Consider the following 22,484-nt stretch of genomic DNA (forward strand, 5'->3'; position numbering starts at 1 on the left):
CCATCTCCTATTTGACTAACATATAAAAAAATGTATATATAATCACTTTCAGCTCTTTCAGCAGGCGGGGATTTTAAATCCCCGCCTGCTGATAGATCAGAACCACAGTGCAGGGGACAGCAGGAGAAGACGCGGCTGTGTCCCCGCAGCTAAAGAGAGTTGAGTATCTATTTTTTTGTATTTTAAACCACTTTTACTTGATTTTCAGGGAAGGGCTTATATTCAAAGCCCTTCCCTGAAATCAATTGCCGGCAGCAGAATCCTCTACGGCCGCTGACATGTGTGACAGCTGCGGTAGAGAATTGAAGAATTCCTCTGCTGCACCTGCCACAGATGTGGCAGATGTAGCAGCAGGGAATTCTTTTAACTAGCGGGGATGAAGGAATCATCTGCCGCATGCAGCAGATGTGTTCTTAATCCCCGCGGGGGACACAGCAGCGGCCAACAGGTAAGTAATTTTTCTTTTTTTTACACTACTTTTAATTGGCTTTTCAGGGAAGGGCTTATGAAGCCCATCCCTGAAAAGCCATTCATGGCTGCCGGGGCTCAGCGGCGACTTCTGACGCTGTCCCCGGCTCTGCACTGCTGTTTTGAGCTATCAACAGACGGGGATTTAAAATCCCCGCCTGCTGGTAGCTCTGATTGTCATTGGCTGAGGGGCTTCAGCCAATAACAATCAGAGCTATCAGCAGGCGGGGATTTTAAATCCCCGGCTGCTGATAGCTCAGAACTACAGAGCCGGGGACAGCGCCAGAAGTCGTGGCTGAGCCCCGGCAGCTGAAGGGAGGTGAGTATTGAAATTTTTTTAATGCCCTTTTTTAAATGGCTTTTCAGAAAACAGCTTGTGAAGCCCTTCCCTGAAAAGCCATTGACGGGAATGCCGGCAGCAGGATTCTCTACCGCAGCTGTCATTCTTTTAACTAGCGGGGGTGAAGGAAACATCTGCCGCATGCGGCAGATTTGTTCTTCATGCCCGCAGGTGTCACAGCAGCGGCGGAGAGGTAAGTTTGTTTTTTTTTGCATTAAAATGTTTCTTTTTCAGGAAAGGGCTTATATGTAAAGCCCTTCCTTGAAAAAGAATGCAGGGGTGCTGGCAGATCATTGTTTTCAATGGAGCCGCCGGCAGCCGCAGCTCCATTGACAACAAGCACGCAGCTGTGTTCACGCGTGTTTTTGCTCGTACCTAGGTGCAGACATATATGCGCATCTAAGTACGCACAAAAACACGCTCGTCTGAACGTTCCCTAACAGTGTGGATCTGTGGAATAGTCACCTCAGTAGCTGCTCATAGCAGTTACAGTAAACAACTTCAAAAAGGGCAGTCCATGACTTCTTAAAACAAAATACCATCAATCAAATGAACAGACTGCTTGTGCGAATAATGATTCCTTTTAGCGCAGATTGGCTCATATCTTATGAGTTTATTTTACCTTTCTCTGGATCAAAAGGGGGAAACAAAGTTCTAAAATATACATACCCTCCTCTACATTCATATTCTCTGTTCAATACCCTAGTTGAACTTGATGGACACATTTCTTTTTCAATCGTACTAGCTATGTAATTTTGTTACCATTTATGTAACACTTTTTAAATGCATGAGTTTTGGGGGTTTGTGGCTAAAACTGGAGAGATTTAATTTATTTATGTGTTCATGTATTTCCATAATTTTTCTGAATTCAATGCAGAATATACAACAATAAGAGTATCTAATACGGAGGAATGCAGCAGGAAAATTTTAAGGAGACCTAGAAGGAGAAATTTAGAAAATTCTAAAATTTACGAAATGTCTATTAGATTTAGACATGACAGATTTGTGGAGGTTTTCAGTGCAGAATCCGCAAAATCTGCAACAAAGTATAGTACAATACATGTGAGTTGGGTTCTCAAAATCCTATTAACAAAACAGAAAAAATAATATAGATTTTGGGACATACTGCACATCTCCAAATCCACAATATACCTATTATATTACAGATTTGTGTAAGTGATTTGTAAGACATGCAGAGAAAAAAGCCACACAGTATGAACTTATACCGCAGATTTTCCAGCGCAGGGATTATTTTCCATGTGGACATGCCCTTATCCCTTGTGTGGAGGTATGTGACCCCGGCCTTGTTCATTATAGTCCTACACTTTTAAACTGGTACCACGCAAGGGTTAAACTAGGGATAAAATAACCAGTAACTCATAAATGCATCATTGTAACAGGAAAGTTTCCCTGGTGCTAAAATTTGTATCCAAACTTGTCACTGATGCAAGATACTGTATATTGTTTTATTATTAGCTTCCTACTTGTTTTTCTTTGATGCTCTTATAGATTTGCTACATCGGCATCTGATGATGTAGCTGAGATGACTCATAAGAGTGATATGAAATGTAATAAATATTTTCCTACTATGATGTGTTAAAACAAACAAAAACAACATACCGTACTTGTTATTGCAGGTGAGACAACTAGGAAAACTGCTCGGAAGCCATGTGATCAAACTTATGGTCTTGCACCTTGTTTGTTGCTCTGAGCTGTGGGAAATATTGTAAATTAATGTATAATGCTTGGCTTTTAAAATAGGTGTTAAATACATTTATTTTTTTCTTAATATATTTCCTACTGTTATGTTTGTGCATCTGGGACCTGTGGTTCTACAGGCTTCCTTGTACACACCTTCACAGGTAGGGTTAATTGAGCTGGCTGGGTGTGGTATTCTCCAGCAGCCAATCCGCCTGGTCTGCAGCAGATAAATACCAGCAAACTCTTGGGAGAGATTGCTGGTCCTTTTAGTGCCTTATATGTAACTGTTTATCCCACTCAGAGCTGGTGATTGCATGCTTGTGTGAATTGTCTATCTCCTTCTCTTAATACGGTCTGGGCACCTGCTGTCCCTCCCCTCCTTACAGTTTCTGGGGTGAATGCATTGTGTAGTGTGTGATATGTGAGTGCAGGCAACCTGCAGTTTTCTCCCTATCCCTGGGCAGGTGTGGCCCGCAGACGTCTGATGTCCTATGTGTGTGTCAGATGGGTGATGCCTGACACTGCTCCCTATGTCAGCATGGAGGCTGACTCTCCCTATTCCCCTGGGGTGAGGACACTTGGACTGCTTTGGTTTGCCATTGGTATGTATGTGAGCTCTGAGTGGGGTCCGTGTTTTATGCACTACCTGTTGTATGTTGGTGTGAACAGTGACTTGTGTTGTATGTCTGTGCAAGTGTCCAGACATGAGGTGTGAACAGTACTGTTCTATGTGGTATGTGTTACACTGTATGTTGGTGTGAACAGCAACATATGTTAGGTCTCTGCAGGGTTCCAGATGTGTTTTTTGTGCTGTCCTGTTCTGTGTACAATGTGCGCGTGAACAGTGTCATTTCCCTGTGTGTTTAGTGCATCTCTCCAGCTCCCTGATCAGGGATAGTCAGGTCCGAAGAAGAAGACAGTGGGGCTGCCTTTATTGAGGCGATGCCTCCACTTTTAGGCAGGGGTGCTCCTCTTTCTCTGATCATTTAGGGACAATTGTCCATTCTTCCTCCTGGAGAGATGCAATTGGTCCGTGCAAGTACTCTATGTGTGTGTTTACGGTTTTAAATGGACACATTTGCATCCATTCTGAGGAGTGGCGCTTTTGTGCACCAAGCGGACGTACCACCTACATTTTATTAATCATGTTAACAAACAATGAAGGCCTAGCATTTTTTTTTGCTAAAATGATTACAAACTAGTTGTAGTACCTTCTCTTAACGCCTTGGTGTTGCAGCCAGTTTCGGCTTTCCTAACACAGCCGAATGTTTCAATTCTGATATGTGTGATTTTTCACGTGGTAGTAGCTTTGGAGTGCTTTTACTTATCTAAGTGAGATTGTTTGTTTGTGACACATTTTATTTTATATTAGTTCTAAATTTTTATATTTTGAGTTAATTTGTTTTAAAAAAAATACAAAATTTACAGAAATTTTCTTAAAAATTCACAATTTTCAAACTTTTTTATCTTTCTGATTCTTTGACCAATAGTCATACCGCACAATACTTCATAAACAACATTTACGAAATGTCTACTTTATAATGACATCATTTTGTAAGTGTTCTTTTATTTGTTTTTGGATATCAGAAAGCTTGTACGTATAGGGGCATTCTTTTTAAGTTTGAAGAAAATACCCTGTTTTGTTCTGAAGTAACTTTGAGGGACTAGAAATATTCCCCATGTGGCCTTAAAAGCAGGCCTCCAAAATGAAGGAGTACATGGTGGATTTTGGGGCCTCCTTTTTATTGGGATATTTACTAGAGGCCATTTTAAGTTTGCAGAGACCTTGAGGTGCCAAAACATTAGATCTCCTTTTTGAAACTACAACCTGTAGGGTTCATCCAGGGGTTATAAGAGGTTTTAGCTTGGAGTCTTATTGGTATTTTGTAATGTGGGGGCATATGTAAGCTGCGTCAACTACATCGGGGATTAATTCTTTTTTGTGGGGGGAGCACATCTTTTATTGCGGTTTCCTTTTTATGGTATTCAGCACATGAGATAAATGAAATGTTAACTTTATTCTGTCAGTCAGTGTGATTATAGTGATCCATAGTCAGAGAATCATAACTTTTTTTTTCATCTACGATGCTGTGTTTGGGTCTTCTTTTTTGTGGGATGAGCTGATGATTTCATTGATACTATTTTGGGTTGCAAATAGCTTTTTGATCACTTTTTATGGCATTTTTAGAAGATGCTCTGTACAGAAAATAAAACATTGTTTTTTGTTTTTTTGTACGCCATTCACTGTGCAGTATTAGTGATATGTTAACCCCTTAACGACCAGCCCATAGTGTTTTTACGTCCTCCCGAAGTGGGCTTTATTCTCTGAGGACGTAAAAACATGTGTCCTGCAGAGAATAAAGCCCCTCGGGCTATGGACGTGACAGCACCATGCATGGATCTGTCTTCCCGGGCTGCAGCCTCCGCCCCCCGGCAATGCGATCGGCGCTATCCAATGGATAGCGCCGATCGCATAAAAGTTAAAAAAAAGTTTTTAAAAAGTTAAAGATTCAGCTGCCCTGATGGATCGGATCCATCAGGGCAGCTGAAATTACTCACCCAGGTCCGCCGCACTGCTCCCCGCTCTCCTGGTCCTCCGGGCCCCGAAGCCGGCCTTCTGCGCATGCGCCAGGCGGCATTACGTCAGCCGCATGCGCAGAAGGCCCGGCGACCCGGGAAATTTAAAATCTCCTGGCTCCTGTAGGTAGCCGGGAGGCAGGAGATGTCAGCGGGGACCGCGGTGAGCGGTCCCTGGTACTGCAATTGCCGTTATCCAATGGATAACGGCGATCGCGGAAAAGTGAAGCAACATGTAAAAAAAAGAAAAGCTTCACCTCCCCTCATGGATCGGATCCATGAGGGAAGGTGAAAATACTCACCCCGCTTCCTCCATGTCCTCCAGTCAGTCTCGGGACCCTCCGCTGGCTTCTGCGCATGCGCCGATGTGGCGCGCATGCGCAGAAGGCCGGCGAGCCCGGCAAATTCAAAATCTCCCTGCACCCGGCTGTCATAGATAGCCGAGTGCAGGGAGATATGACTGGGGACCGCTGTATGCGGTTTCCAGTCATATGATCACCGTTATCCATCGGATAAAGCTGATCATATAAAGTTAAAAAGTAGAGAAAAAAAAAGTTAAAAGTTAAAAAAGTTTATAAAGTTAAAGTTTCATCTCCCCTTACGGATCGTACCTGTAAGGGGGGATGAAATTATGTACCCAAGGTCCCCGGATTTGTTCCCTGGTGGGATGTTGATCCGTGGACCTTACCCCAGCTTTGGCGCATGCGCCCGTCAGCATGATGGCGGACGCATGCGCAAAAGTGAAAGATTGCCCAAGAAATTTAAAATCTCCCTGCTGCTGGCTACCAAAGCCTGTAGATGTCACGGGGAGCCGCGGTATGCGGTTACTGGTCAAGTGATTGCCGTTACCCAATGCATAATGGCGATCACGTAAAAGTTCTTAAAAAAGTGGAAGTATTATCTCCCCTCACCGATGCGATCGGTGAGGGGAGATGAAACATCTTCTCTGAGGCTTCCGCATTTGAATACAGATGCGATTATCCTCCATGGATTCTGCCGGCTACTGGGTATGCGCCCGCCGGCAAAATGACGGACACATTCGCAGGAGGCGGGGAGCCCAGGAAATTTTAAACCTCCTTGCTCCCAGCGACCAACGGTCGCTGAGTGCTTGGAGCAGTGACCGGAGGCCTCGTTGAGCGGTCCCCGATCACGTGATAAATTAGCGATATAACATTAGGCCGGTCACGCATGACCGGAGAGGAATTACAGGTTCTGCATGCGCTTGATCAGCAGTAATCAACGGATCAATCACATGCATTGGATTACACTATTTCCCCCAATTAGCGGGTCAGAATTACGTAATCCACTCGCAGAAACAGAACACGGCATGCTATATTTTACCACGGATAACCGCGACCTAGAGCCCTTTGTGCTCTATGGCCGCGGATATACTCGCAGCCCATATGCAAATACATTGTGCACGGGCTGCGGGTACCCGGCTCATCTCTAAGCGACGGCGTGGGAAATATAAATAAAAAACGGTGTACTGCGCATGACCGCCTGTGTGAGTAGGCAGTTATGCGCAGTACATTACGCAGCCATACACAGGGTCACAGCCGGGCTCACAGCTGGGATCCGCTGCGGGCCTCCGCAAGCGGATTCCACCTACGGCTGCGTGAGCCCAGCGTTATTCAGACCGCTACCTGTAATCCGTAATTTACAAGAAGCCTCGGGAATGCTTGCCTTCATGCAGTTCCAGGAGCAGCTTGTTGAGCGCCTTCTGTGTGAGACCGCCGCACCGCAGCAAGATTACGGAGACTCACAGAGCGCCACTTTTTACACCCCATCCCTGCCGCTGAGGTCACTAAATACCCCCAAGCGAGAGAGGAGGGGGGATACCCAGTTTTCTTGCCCCATGTGCTCATCCCAACCAGCCTCCGTAATTATCCCTGTCTTCGGACATAAAACGCAGTTTATATTATTACTTTTATCTAATATTTGGGGAACAAAAAATGGGGATGGCGGGGGAGGGGGGGGATTATTTTTAGGAAGTCAATTTTTTTTCCAAGTGGGCAATGGGGCCTGGAATTTATTCAGTTGTACCCTGAAATACAGCGGGCATTCCCTCCATTATGGGCCTAGCCATGTGTCCTGTAAGTAGATTAGGGCCACAATGGGTATGTTTCTGAACACAGGACAAACAGGGGTATCCATTTTAGGGTAATAGCCTTCATTCCTGTGTACACTGTACAAAAAAAACTGTTTTTTCCTTCTGCTTTGCTTAGATTTATTCAAATACTGTGGGGTCAAAATACGCAGTACACCCCTAGATGAATTTGTTAAGGGGTCTAGTTATCAAAATAGGGTCACTTGTGGGGGTTCTCTATCGCTTTGGCCACTCAATGTCTCTACAAGTGGGCAAGGGGGCCTGGAATTTATTCAGTTGTACCCTGAAATCCAACGGGTGCTCCTTCCATTATAGGCCTAGCCATGTTTCCTTTAAGTAGATTAGGGCCACAATGGGTATATTTCTGAACACGGGACAAACGGGGGTACCCATTTTGGGGTGAATGTCTTCATTCCTATGTACACTGTACAAAAAAAACTGTTTTTAAATTGACACAATTGCCAAAAAAATGAAAATCATAATTTTTTCCTTCTGCATGGCTTAGATTCATTCAAAAACTGTGAAGTCAAAAAAGTCATCCTAGACCTAGATAAATTTGTTAAGGGGTCTACTTTTCAAAATGGGGTCACTTGTGGGGGTTCTCTATCGTTTTGGTCACTCAAGAGCTCTACAAGTGGGCAATGGAGACTAAATCTCCTTCAAGCAAAATTTCTGTTCCGAAAGCCACCGGTTGCTCCTTTCATTTTGGGCCCCATTGTGCATACAGACGTAATACTAGGGCCACAATGGGTATGTTTCTGAGCACGGGACAAACAGGGGTATCCATTCTGGGGTGCAAATTCTCATTTTCATGTGTACTATAGAAAAAAAGTCCTGTCTTCAAAATGACATATTTGCAAAAATATGAAATTTTAGTTTTTCTCTTCTAAATTGCATTGACTCCTGAAAAAAAAAACGTGAGGTTAAAATACTCATGTCACCCCTCAGTGAATACATTAAGGGGTGTAGTTTTTAAAATGGGGTCACTTGTGGGGGTATCTATCATTTTGACTCCTATGAGCCTTTCCAATCTTGGCTTGGTGTAGGAAAACAAAGTGTTACTCAAAATGCTTAAAAGTAATGTTAAATTTGTACGTCTCCTAAATGGTTAAAAAAAAACGAACGTTTTTCCAATGTGCGCCCAAAATAAAGTAAATGGATGGAAATATATATCTTAGCAAAAATTTCTATATTATGTTTGCACATATTTGAGATATTGCAGTTGGAAATGTGAATAAAATGATGATTTTTTCAAAATTTTCCCAATTTTGGCGCTTTTAATAAATAACACAAATTATTTCGGTCTTTTTTTTCCGCCTAAATGAAGTACAACATGTGGCGAAAAAACAATGTCAGAATCGCTTGGATATGCAAAACCTTTCTGGTGTTTTTCCATGTTAAAGTGACACATGTCAGATTTGCAAAATTTGGCCTGGTCATTAAGGCGCAAACAGGCTTGGTCACTAAGGGGTTAAAGTTATTCTGTGGGTCAGTACAGATTTCAGTGAGCTATGATGTTTTATTTTTCCATCCATAGAGCTGTATGGGGCTTATTTTTGGGTGAAAGGTTGACGTTTTCATTAGCACCATTTTGTATACAGCCTTATGATACCTTTTATTTAATTTTTAGTGAGGCAAGATGAAACAACAATTCTGGCATTATTCTTTTTTCCTTTTTACAGTGTTTACCATACAGGATAAATAGCATAATAATTTTATAATTGTTATAAGGTCATTTTGAATGCATCAATAACAAGTTTGCTGCTTATTTGCGTTTTTCCAATAATAAGTGGACCTTTATTGGAAAAATTGCGATTTTTGTATTTAAGGGCGGAGGTTTAATGTGAAAACATTTTTATTTAACTTTTTACAACACTTTTTTATCCCACAAGGGGCCTTGAAGCTGCGATCAGCTCATCACCTAGATAATACACTACATTACTTACCTATCTAGTGCAGTGTATTGTGCCTGTCACTTTTCTCGCAGACAGTTAGGCCTAATAGACCCTGACTTTGGCTGAACAAAGGAAAGTGACAATCCTGCTGTGAACCCATCATAGATTGTGAAACTGAATTTGTTACTGATAATAAACAAAAAGTGAATACAAAATTAATTTATTGTGTCTAACAGGTATCAATGGCAATGGTTAGCATGCTCATGGGGTTTACATTGTTATACCAGCTCAAAGTTCCCAAGAACAAGTGCCGTTCTTATGTAGAGGGGAATCCTAAACAAGGAACCCTGCTCTATGACCTTCATACAGTATGCCCTAATAAGACACATGAATAGTGGTTGTGTTTTGGCACAACCCCATTAACCCTTTAAGGACCAGGCATGGGATTTTACCCATGTGGTGGTTTAACTGCCCTATTTTTTTCCCTTCAACTACCAAAATAATTTTTGCTGCATTTTTTTTTTGCCGTGACATATAGGGCTATTTTTTTTAATAACTTTTTCACTGACTTTTTTACGTTTTTTTAGTTTTATTGGGGGTAAAAAGCTAAAAAAAAGATTTTTTTGAACATTTATAGTTTTTTTTAAAATTAGTATATTTACGCTTAATTGAAGTAAAGGAATGGGTTCCACATTTTGTTTCGGACGTTTTGATATATAATATATATCATTTTGGATTACAGGGCACATACGGCGATGGTTTTGGTTCGCGTCGGCTTTGGTTTTTTTCTTTTTTATGCATATATTTTTTTTTTTTATGCTGCAATTTTGTTTTTCGTACTGAGGCATTCATAGGAGCTGCATCCATAGGAGCCCCAGTTACAGGGGAAAACGTCCCCTGTAGTGACAATAGTCACTGGCAGAGCTGATCAGGGTCTACTACGACCCTGCAGCTCTGCTGTAGCAGGGAATCCCAGCAGTCATGTGACTGCCGGCTCGTATAGTGGAAGTTGCACTTCCACTTTCACTTTTTAATACATAGTGCTCATTGAGCGCTGTGTACTCTGGAAAGGAGCAGGCAGAAAGGGTTAAAAAAAAACTCCTGCCTTCTCTTTCAGGGTTATCAGCTGTGACTAACAATCTGATTGATTGCAGAAGCAGAGGCTTTAAACCCCCACTGTATTTTTACTATCAGCTAGATTTAAAGCTCAGGACCAAGCACCGTAAATTTACTGTGCTTGGTCCTTAATGGGTTAAAAACATTTTCTGAAAGTTGATTATCTTATACATCGCCACAGTAATAACATATCAATAATTGGCTGCAACCGTCACATGTCAGTATGGCAAGTCAACACTGAAGAGATGTAAACAGAGGCCAGCATGGGACACCTTGTAGCAAGAAGGAATTTAAAGGGTGACAAGGTACGTATATGTTTTCATGTTACCAACTGCTACTAAGTGTCTTTTCAAGCCTGGACAACCCTTTTACAATTGGTGTTCTGCCTAGCTGTAAAAATTATACTATAAAATATGTATTATATTTAAATATCATATTTTATGTACATGAATGTGGAGGTACAGTTTAGCTAAATTTAAATTGACACTTAACATAATAAAAGCCAATAAATAGTCAAGTTAAAGCTTGCCAGATCCTGTATAATATAGTGGTGTTAAAAAACAAAGCAGGTAGAAAAGTAATGAGCGCACGATGACACACATTAACAGCGGTTCCAGATATGTAATTCACAGTAGGAAAATATTGAAATGAGCATGAGTCATATTTTTAGCCAGAATATACTATTTATACAATAAACAAAGCCAAACGGAAATCAGGGACAGACTTGAAGCACAATGTTTTATAATAAAGTTTCGAAACCTAAAACCTACCTTAAATGTGGTGCTACAATGAGGAGGTCCCATGGCTCTTATGACGTGCCTCTTCTGGATCATGAGAGAAAGGCTTGTACAAAGTATTGATGATCGAATATAAGAATCGATCTCAGCTCGCAGGGATGTCTTGCATCATCAGAATATTTTGCTTGGTCTGTACAAGATTGTAGTTTATGACATGAACCATCTGGTCACTAGACAGTTTACTACCCAGAAATGGCCAAGTACAAGTGCACGGCTCTTCTCCAGCAGACCCATTGAAGGTGAATGAAGCAGCACTGCACATGCCCAAAAGCCACTCCATTCAATTTCCTCCTCACTGCTCAGTGAAGAGGAGAACACAAGATACTCGGGATCGGTGGTGGTCTTAGTGGTGAGACCCAACCAATCAAACTTTACCACCTATCCTATGGACAGGTGTTAAAAGTCAATTTTGTGATAACCTCTTTAACAATTCCTATACTTACTGTAGATATTCTTATACCTTTACAGATGTATCGCTCATGTCTACTGTTGCGTGTACAAATACCTATTTCTATAGCTTCCTTTTCCTATTTATTCTTATGTGTTCCTTTACAATTTACAGCTCATCTTCTCAGCACCTCTACATAAGGTGATAGCTGCCTGTTTAAGAGCACAGGGAACATCTGTGGTTTCATACCTGGGTGATGAGTTAACAGATGCTATCTTCAGACTACTGTCCAATTACTCCAACACTCGAGTTGAAAATCAGACTGAGGTAAGTCTGATAGGTCATCAAGAACAAAGACGTTCTTAGGCTTTATCATGAATTGTGGAAAAACTATGTATAGAACTCTAGCACTTCTCATAAAAAATGCATCTTTATTAGAATATATGCACAGAAAGGTAGAAACATCGAGATGCACGAACAGGGACCTACATGTTTTGGGAATAAAAGCCTTAATCATAGCATATAGCCTGTACAGGAAGCAAGTAATTTAAAGGTAACAGGATATAACATAACAAAATCATGACCACTCCTACTAATAAATAAATAATGAGGAAATGAAACACATGAAAAACAATAAAAAAAAAATACAAAAACATTAGTATGTAAACATAAGCTAAGATCTAAGGTTAAGACCATGTTGAAATCTGGTTTTCAACCACATAATCCAATAAGGCTCTCTTGAAAGCAATGTTTTAAACCAATCTCCACCTCTTGCTGTGTGGAACACCCTTTCAATGCCAGTGACTTTAAGTGAGGATATATCCCTTTGGTGGATTTACAAAAAAATGTCTGGATGCTGCAGACTTGGAACGTATCAATATACCAGAGAAGGGATTAGAGCCAGATATATGCTCAGCAATATGGAGTTTTAATTTACATGATGTACATCCAACGTATTGCTCCCAACAGACAGTACATTCAATATCGAAAATGGCAGGAGTGGTGATACAATTTATAAGTGAATTAATATAAAAATTCTGGGATGTTGTAGAGGAAGAAAAAACATTTTGGTTTGTTTTAGTTAGCACAGACCACATCTTGGTTGGATGCATCTGAAACAACCATTAATTATGAGCCAATTGTGAAATGTCAAAGTAGTATGCTAAGTAGTAGCTAAGAGCTATCGTGTTACCTATTGTACGTGTTTTCTTGGCGACAAATTTACACCCAGCTGGAAGATGTGGGCGAGGAAATCATCCTGCATAGAATAGGTAGATTTTTTTTGTATGAATTGTTTAATGTAAAAAAAGCACATTTAAGGCTCATGTCCACAGGCATATAAGTAAAACATTGTGGGTGTCCCTCGCACGCAGGTATCTTATGCACGCGGTCATGCGCAATGTGACTGTCTTTTTTTTAAAATTCCCCACTCTATTTTATAGCAGGGTTGCATATGAATTGCTGCCCGTACACAATGTATTGCATATGGACAGCGTTGCATAAGCTGACAACAGAAAAGAATAGGGCTTACATTGAATGGTATGCCGAGAAATAGAACATACTGCGATCTATTCCTTGAGCGTATCTACACATAGTATTTAAACGCTCATGTGAATGGATCAATGAAAGTCCATTTACTTTCATTGACTCCATTCACCACATGTCACGCCGCCCTACATTGTGTGTGCAATACGTGATGAACACACATCCATGGACATGAGCCCTAAAACTAGTAGAAAAAAATAAAGAAAAATTAGATGCAGCATTAGCGTGTGTCTGGTGTTGTCTGAACTGTGTCAAACAATTGGATTGCTGTTTAGATTGTGCCAAATAATCATTTTTGATGCTGCTATACGTTTGGCCCTATTTATGATCCTAGTATGGTAAGCACGATGGTGCAAATTGTCAGAAACAACCCACTTGATTAGAACGTTTTTCCAATGAAAATGACCTTTTGGTTCTAATAAACTTTCCTGCTAGGAGATGTTTAGCCCCATGAGGGGGATGGCAACTTCTTGCATAAGGCGTTGCTAAAGGGGGGCTTCCTATACAATTAGGTATTAATTTTCTTTGATAAAAGTTCTCCAATAAGGAAGACATCAAGAAAAGAGAGAGACTGAATGTTGCTGAGGGACCAAAACTATTATTATTGAGATAGGAAATAAAATCAGAAACCAAACTGGGGGTATCCTGCCAAATAAGAAAGAGGTCATCTATATATCTCCCATATCACTCGATATTTTGCAGAAAAGGGTTATGGGGGCATATAGACAAGACTTCTCTCATAGAGACACATAGAGATTAGCGATGGATGGGGAAGATGATTAGTCCAGGGGGCAACCACAAACCTGAAGACAAAGTTTTTGGTAAACATAAAAAATTGTGAGAAAGTAAAAAAGATGTAACATATAGTCTTTTATATCATGGTTGCTACAAGCATCAGGATGATGTCTGAGGGCATTAATGGTTCCACTGTGTGGAATAATTGTATAAAGAGAGGAAACATCTCTGGTAATCCAAGAATCGTGAGCAAACCATTCTAATTTATTTAAAACCTGTAACAGGGCCTTGGGTAACTTAAATATAGCCAGGAACTCTGGCTACCAATGGTTGTAGTAGATTATCAAGCCATGTACCAAGGCATTCAAACAAGGATCCATTACAAGCTATAATTGGGCGTAAAGGTGGAGGAAACACATTTTTATGAATGTTGGACAATGCATGGAATATAGGGCAGACTGGAGAGTCTACCAACAAATAATCATATTGTTTTTGGTCTGTTATCCCTGAGGAAGAACCTTCCTGTAGCAATTTGGATAAAGCAATTTTAAATGTTTCTGTTCTGTTGAATCAATAATAAGAGACCGGTAAGTGGAGGTGTCAGATAACAATATAAGTACTTCACGCTCATATAAAGCTTTGTCAAGTATCACAATAGAGCCACCCTTATCTACAGGACAGACTATAATAAAAGGATTGAAAACAATATCTTCTAGTGCTTTTCTTCAGTTTAGTGATATTGTATGTACTATCTTGTTATATCTGGAATATCAGTTAGTAAGTTCTTTTTCCACTTGAATTTGAAGAGAGTCCATAACTGAAGTTCTTGTTTGGAGAGGCTAAAAATCCGGATTGGATATTTTTGATCTATTAATGATTGTAGAAAACAAATCCAGAGAAGAAATGGGCCCATCTTGTAAATTGATGAGAGCTAGAGTAGTTAACTATTCATCAAACGTCATTTTCAAAGGAATATCGTGTTGTCCAGTGCTATTCAAAAGAAAATAAACTTCATCCGAAATAATAGAAGTAACTGTAGTATTTTTTTAGTTTCAAATAGTTTTATTCATTTTTCTCAAATTATTACAATATAGTAACTATATATATACCCCACGCAGGGGGATTTTAAGATGAAAAGGTTTATAAAACAAAATATAACAAAAGCAAGCTCAGTCAAGTATCCAGGCAACAACTTCCCCAAACCATGTAATGTATTTTTGGGGTTAGTTCTGCTGCTATCCATGCTTTCCGTAGGGCTACTTTATATCTCTCTCCCCTCCCCAACTTATCGCCGGAGGGCCTTTGTGAGACCTGAAACTCCTAAGTTGTCGGACCACGGCTGCCATGTTTTCAAAAACAGCTCCATCCTGTCTTCTCTGACAGCGGAAAGCTTCTCAGATGCCATCATTAGCGAGATTCTAGCTTTGACCGGGCCTATCTGCAATACGGGCGATAACCATTGTGACGCTATATATACTCTAGATGCCATACAGATGTTTTGAGCCAGTTTATGCTGTAACTGTAGTATTTTTTATAGTAGGAGTATTGGAAAAAAGTTTCTTCACAGTTAATACTCGTATGAATTTATTGACATCTTGGATCATCTGATACTGGTTCATATTACAGGTGGGTGCAAAATTGAGTCTCTTTGAAAGAATAGATAGCAGTGCCGAATTCAAAACCATCGCTAATAAATTGACACCCGGGGAAACATTGTTCACACGGGATGTTTGTGGTTGCGTTTCCGCATATAGTATTTTTTTTTCTGGCATTTTGTACCGGCTCTCTGTCATTTTTTGATGGATTTTGGGTAGTATACTGGGTGTCTGCAGAGGAAGAGTGAGGAGTCTGGTGAGATGTATAAGAACAAGCTTTATGCTTATTCGAAGCCACAAAATAATTGGAAGAATGATTTGTATCTGAAAAAGAAAAACTCACATTTTTGTTGTGGGTATTAGACTTTAGCTTTAGTCTCATAGTTGCGTGCGTCTCGTTCCAGTTTGGATTTTTTGATAGAAGTAATATGATCCTCTAGTTTAGAGAGGTTATCTTGTAAAGATTTGTACAATTCCATGTAATCTTTATGAGTTTGATATAATTGTAGTGAAGATTGAGTTTCCTGGATGTCTGAATCAGTGTTTAAGTTTCTCGTTTTCAAACAAGATGATAAGCTTCAAATCAAGTGAATATTCTAGATATTCCAATGTGGGAGTCTTTTTGATTCATAAGCCACTTGGTATCATTTTTTTAGTGACATAATGTTCTAAAGTCGTGACATCCCACCAAATACGCAATTACTGTGCCATCTGTTTTTCCAAGATGTTCATGACTTTTTTTTATATTACTACAGGTATCATGTTTTTATATTATTATAGGTATAATCATTCACATTAGACTGTTCAGAAAACTGTTCAGCAACTTTATTTAAATTTGCTGGATAGCTAAAACTAAAAATAACATAGTAGGTGAAATATCCATTTTTGATTAATTCCAATGAGTTATTTTGCTGTCTTCTTCCTGTTGGTAGGAAAATATATTGGCAGCAGGGTGTTATATCTTATGTACTTATAGAACTTATGCTATCTACAGAGATCCAGAGCCTATAGAAGTACAATCCTGAGGGGTTAACAGTTGGTGCACCCTGCCATCTTTGGTATCTCTGAGTCAAGTGATCTTTAATCCAGTCACTCTAAATCCTGCGAACTACTATTATGTCCCAATTAGGTTTGGTAGTACATCTGGAGGACTATTCAGACCAGGCTTTGTGGAGCTCTGGAGAATTTTATATCTTTAAACCTCAGAGAACTTAGAGCTATATGATATGCTCTCTTCATCTACTCAACAGAGAGAACAGTAGTCCGTGTAAAGCGGACAACAGAGTGGCATTCCCTTCAAGGAAGTTGCAAGGATAAGTAAATGGATAGAGCTAAACCTACCCCATCTATGTGCTGTGCATTTCTGACCAACTAGGTTGAAGCCTAAGTAGTCCCAGGGGAATTGACTGTGAATCCTGGAAGCTTTACGCAGATCGCTAAGATGTGGGAAGTACTATAGATGGATCTCATGATGACCAGGTTCAATGACAAGCTGGTAAATTCCCTTTATCAGGGGGACAATTCCTTGGTAGCAGATGCCTGTCCATCCCTTAGACGTTCAGACTGGCCAATATATTGCCTCCAGTTTTCCTTGACACCAAGTATATTGATGAAAATCAGCCAAGACTAGGTCATGGTAATAGCCCTCATACCATACTGGCCAAAGGGGTCATGGTTCACCCAACTCATATACACAAGTCGAGGAGATTATTGGAAACTTCCACCAGTGCAGAACCTGGTGTCTTGGAACACTCAACTCTGCCAAATCCGGTCAAGAGTTAACTTGACAACTTGATAAATGACCAGCTGCTCTCATAATCCAGAGAGCTTTTGTGATACAGAATTAAGACCTTGTTACAGTCCAGGTCTAAATCTACCAGCACTTATGACCTATACAAGAAGGGGTCTTGTACATCTGCAACCATAACTCACGAGAGTTGGACAACAAATCCTACCTGTCACTGAAAGTTCATTGCTTCTTCAAAATGACAGAGCCAGCTGGTAGATGGGAAGTCCACAGTCCAGCCTTGCTGGATCCTGTTGACTACTGATACATCCCAACTACGTTAGGAAACCCATCTACACAAATTTCCAGTGTGAGGCACTTGGACTATGGAGGAGAGCTCTTTGATATTTAATCTGAGAAAACTGAGAGCTATTTACAGAGCACTCTACAATTTGCTCCCCATATTACAGGGAGAGCTGTCAAAGTAAAAATGGACACTTGATGTTTATCCTATATATCATCAATCAGGCACTCAATCACAGTTCCTCCTAAAGGAAGTGAGGATGATCTTGTTGGGGCATAGAAGAGGAAACTGTCTAAAAGAATAAGGCCTACCATACTCAGACCTATAGGTAAATGGGCCTTGGCCCTAGAGGCCTTGATGAGAAGGAGCATAAAAGTGTTTGCAAGAATGGGACCTACCATCCTCAGATCTATAGCTAAATAGGTCTTAGCTCTAGAAGCCTTGGTGAGAATAACCAGGAAAGCTGTATGCTAGGATGGAAACTTGCATTCTCAAATTAAGTCCTGGCCCTAGAGGCTAAAATGAAAATGACCCTAAGAGGGGTCTAGATCAGGATATCTACCATTCTCAGTCAGGTGACAAAAGAGGGAATTGGGTTCAGTCCTAAAAATGTTTTTTTGCTAATCTCCCTTGGACCTCTGTTGAAGGTTCAACATAGATAATTATTCTTAAAGGGTTACATCCTCCTGGCCACATCTGCCAACTTTATAAGAGACTTGTCATCTGTGGATCTTACTACAGATTCCTCTCTGACAGGGTCTTGCTGAGGTTACTGTCAAAGTCTCCTTATTGGTTAGCTGTAATCAGGTGATCTCCCTTCAAATGCTCTTTTTGAGCCTTCCCCTCAGGAACACTGTGATCTGCATTGCCTAGATCAGAGGTTCCCAAACTTTTTTAGCAATGGAGCCCTTTTTGAAGCAAAAGGTTTCTCATGGAGCCCCAAAGCGGGACAGAGGGTGTAGTCAAGGGAGGGGTTAGGGGTGTGGCTTATCACAACATATGATTTTTACCTCTGTCGTTATAAAAAGGAGAGGGCCGTTTTTTTTTTAAATAAAAAAAAACAGAGAGTAATGCTGGAACATTGGATGGGCAATTGGTATACATTATATTTAAAATTAATATGCTGCGGAAATAAATCCCGCACTGCATGTCAATATCCACACAGATTTTGTGCAGTTTTTTTCCACAGTGTGTGGATGAGATTTTCAAAATCTCATCTACTTTGCTGCTACAGCTACTGAAAATTCCACAGCAAATCTGCCCCTTGTAGTAAGGCCTCAGTCAGACGGGCGTTTTTTCGCGCGTTTTGCGCATCGCATGTCGGATGCGCATGCGCAAATCGCGTGACCGGAGGCGAAAAATCGCGGGAAAACTCTGCACCTACCCGCGTTTATCGTCGCTGCAAAACGCCCGTCTGACCGGAGAAAAATCGCCGTGCGCATCAAAATGCGCATGAAACTTCGTCTGACTGGCGAAAAAAATTATTTCGGTGCGCACATAAAACGGCGAACGCAGATAGGCGCGATTTGCGAATCGTCGTGTCCTATAATTTTTCGCAAAAGCGGACATGTGACCGATATCATAGCGAACTATTGGTTCTATATATGCGCGAAACGCATGCGCATGCGCAAAACGCGCGAAAAAACGCCCGTCTGACTGAGCCCTAATAGTGACCCCCTATGTTGGTGGCCCCAGTAGTAATAGTGTTCCCCCCAGTGGTCTCAGTAGTAATAGCATCCCCCCAGTGGCCTCAGTAGTAATAGCATCCCCCACAGTGGCCTCAGTAGTAATAGCATCTCCCTCTTCCACAGTGGCCTCAGTAGTAATATCTCCCCCACAGTGGCCCCAGTAGTAATAGTGATCCCCACAGTGGCCCTAGTAGTAATGGTGACCCCCACATTGGCCTCAGTAGTAATAGCGTGACCCCACAATGGCCTCAGTAGTAATAGCATCCCCCCACAATGGCCTCAGTAGTAATAGTAACCCCCACAGTGGACTCAGTAGTAATAGTAACCCCCATAGTGACCTCAGTTGTAATAGTGACCCCCACAGTGGCCCCAATAGTAATAGTGACCCCCGCAGTGGTCTCAGTAGTAACAGTAACCCCACAGTGGCCCCAGTAGTAAACGTGACCCCCACAGTGTCCCCAGTAGTAATAGTGACCCCACATAAGCCCCAGAAATAATATTAACAACCTCAGAAATATTATCCCCCACAGTAATATTAACCCCACAGTTGCTCCAGTAATAATAGCCCCCCAACCCATATACTTACCTTCTCCTTGCAGTCAGCGCCGCTCCTCCTCTGCTTGGTGTTGTTCCTACAGTGGCGAGCAGCCGTCAGCACGCGTGCCATAGGTTCACCACCACGGTGCCTCAGTTGGAGCCCCTGACTGATGCTCACGGAGGACAATTTGAGAGACGCTGCCCTAGATCTATCAAGTTGTCAAAATCTATACAGCTAAAAAAGAGATCAGGAAGGTTGAGAATTTATTCATTCTTTTAATGAACAGAAATAAGACTTAAAAGCCACTTACCTAACCCAAATAGATGAAGCACAGCAACCTTTAATATGGTTCACTTTTAGCCACCTAATTTTGCTATAGCCCACACTACTAGAGCAGTGTCCACTTTGCGGGCTAAGTAAAATCTGATCCAACTGGAATCAGGTTTGCCGTGCAGCTTGGAAACATTTTAGGTTGAAATTTGGGTTCTTGGAGAAGATGGCTCTTGGACAGTCAATTCTGAGTTCCCCCATGCATGAGGGTTCTCCCTACAGGGTTATTACTTGCGAGATCCCCCTGGTTGTGCTGCTGTGGGACATAAGGGTAGCGTTGATCATGATTGTTAATTCATTTTACCTTAGTCTAACAGCAGCACAAGCTTCCTATCTTAATTATAGTCTTAATGGCCAGGAATGGAGTAACCTCAGATCCTGACAGTTTAACCTCTTACATGCCACAATCAATAGCAACTGCAGCATGTAAGCAGTTGATGAGTGACAGAATCCCACTGCATCCTGCAATGAGATTGGAGAGTACCAACTGGTTCTCATGGCAGCTGTAAGCCTGACAAAGGCCTCCATGTCTACCATGTAACTCAGCCTATTAGGCCCCGCCTCCCACAGAGTCTAATAGGCTGTTATCATAGGCTTAGTAGAATGCGCTACATAAGTACTGCAGTTTACTATCCTAGTAATTGAACGATCGCATCTTCAAGTCCCCTTCAGGAACTAAAAAATAGTATTAATAAAATTTGATAAAGTTTACTTTAAATTAAAAAACACATACTTTGTCCCACAAAAACCTATTTTAAATGGATAAAATACAAAGAAAACACATAATAGGTATTAAGTTTATAACAATGCAAGCAAAGAAAATATTGTTATTTAACTTCCATGGTGAATGTTGTAAAAATAATCTTAGGATTCTTTAAACAAGCGCTGTTTTAGCGCCAATTAGGTGCGTCAAAAAAAAAAATCTCATTTAAAAGTACCCATTGGTTCTTTCAGATGAGCGATTTTTTTTGACACTCCGAGAAAATCATGTTTCTTTTTTTTAGATTTCTCGTCTCAAAAGATAGAACATGTCCCATCTTTTGACAGTGCAGCGCCCACGGCTCCCATAGACTCCTATGGGAGCTGGCTGGCAAAGGGAGGGGGAGCTAATCTTGCTAATAGCAGCTGCGAGGTTCTTGCGGCTTCTATGCATTCATGCGATTTAACACTCAGATAGCCGCGTTGTTTTAGTGCGGCTATCTGAGCGCTCAAACAGGTCTTGTGTGAAAGAGCCCTTAAAAAGTAATGCTGGAATAGCAATTTATCTTTTGTTGGTCTCTTAAAAAACGTACATAAAAGCAATCCAAAAATCACGCGCGCCTCAAAATGGTACCGATAAAAACTACAACTCTTCTTGCAACAAACAAGACCTCTCATTGCTCCGTTGTGGAAAAAATAAAAATGTTATGGGTCTTAGAATGCGGCGATGGAGAATCAATTGCTTTTCTTTAAATTTTTTCATTGTACTAAGGGCTTATTCAGACGGGCGTATATCGGTTGGGTTTTCACGCCTGGCCGATATACGCTGTCCCTCTCTACAAGGGGAGGAGGCGGGCCGGGAGCTAGTGCACTGAGCTCCCGCCCCCTCTATGCCCCTCGCCACTATTTGCAATGGGAGGGGGCAGGAGGAGTGGAACTTAGCTCCGCCCCATCCCTCCCACTGCAAGCAGTGGAGAGGGGCGGGAGCTCAGTGCACTGCTCCCGGCCCGCCTCCTCCCCTTGTAGAGAGGGACAGCCAACCCAACCGATATACGCCCGTCTGAATAAGCCCTAAAGTAGGTAAAAATATTTTTTTACATCTGGCATCGCGGTAATCGCTCTGTTCCAGATGAGAAAGTGATCTTATTTGTACTAAATGGTGAATGCCTTGAAAACAAGACCCCAAAACAATGGCAGAATTTCTGGATGTTTTTCCTATCTGTACCCCCCACCCCAAAAATGTAATAAAAGTTATACAACACACTACATGTACCCCAAAAAACCAATCCGTTGTACGGCTATAGCTACTGCAATGTGACAATACAAAACAATGGCCTGGTCCTTAAGGCACAAGATCAGCGGCTCCTGGCAGGCTGATTCACGCCTGCGGCTGAGGATTCTCTCGCTGCTCCGTTTTTGGAGCAAACTGGAATAAAATAAAAAAATATATATTTTTCCCCATTAATTTTAATGGGATTTTTAAAAAAATGGTAAACAATCAGAAAGGCTCCAGATTACAAGATCTCTGTCATGTTTACGGAAAAATAATGCCGCAGACTGCGCCAAAAAACTAATCTACTTGAAAAGAAGCAAACACAATCATTTCCGTTTCCTTTCCATTTCTTTGAAACCTCATTGAATTCAATAGGGGTAAAAAAACAGATGCGCCTTTTTCCGTTTTCAGTTTCTCGCCTCCAAAAACGGAGCAGAGAGCTGAAACCCCTGAACTGCCCCTCCGCAGGTGCGCCGCCGCCGCTCACCTGTGCTTTATAAAGCATCGAAATGACGTGAACTAAGCTGAAACGCCCATAAAACATCTCCGGCTAATTGTATTCATTGCTAAAACATAAAGCTACAACCCGTCCATTCCTGCCCAGCCTGGCATCCAGCATGACATTTTCAGCACTGCCTTTAGCAGCTCCCTCCTGACACACA

The sequence above is a fragment of the Eleutherodactylus coqui genome, chromosome 7, assembly GCF_035609145.1.
Source record: "Eleutherodactylus coqui strain aEleCoq1 chromosome 7, aEleCoq1.hap1, whole genome shotgun sequence".
NCBI classification, from domain to species: Eukaryota; Metazoa; Chordata; class Amphibia; order Anura; family Eleutherodactylidae; genus Eleutherodactylus; species Eleutherodactylus coqui.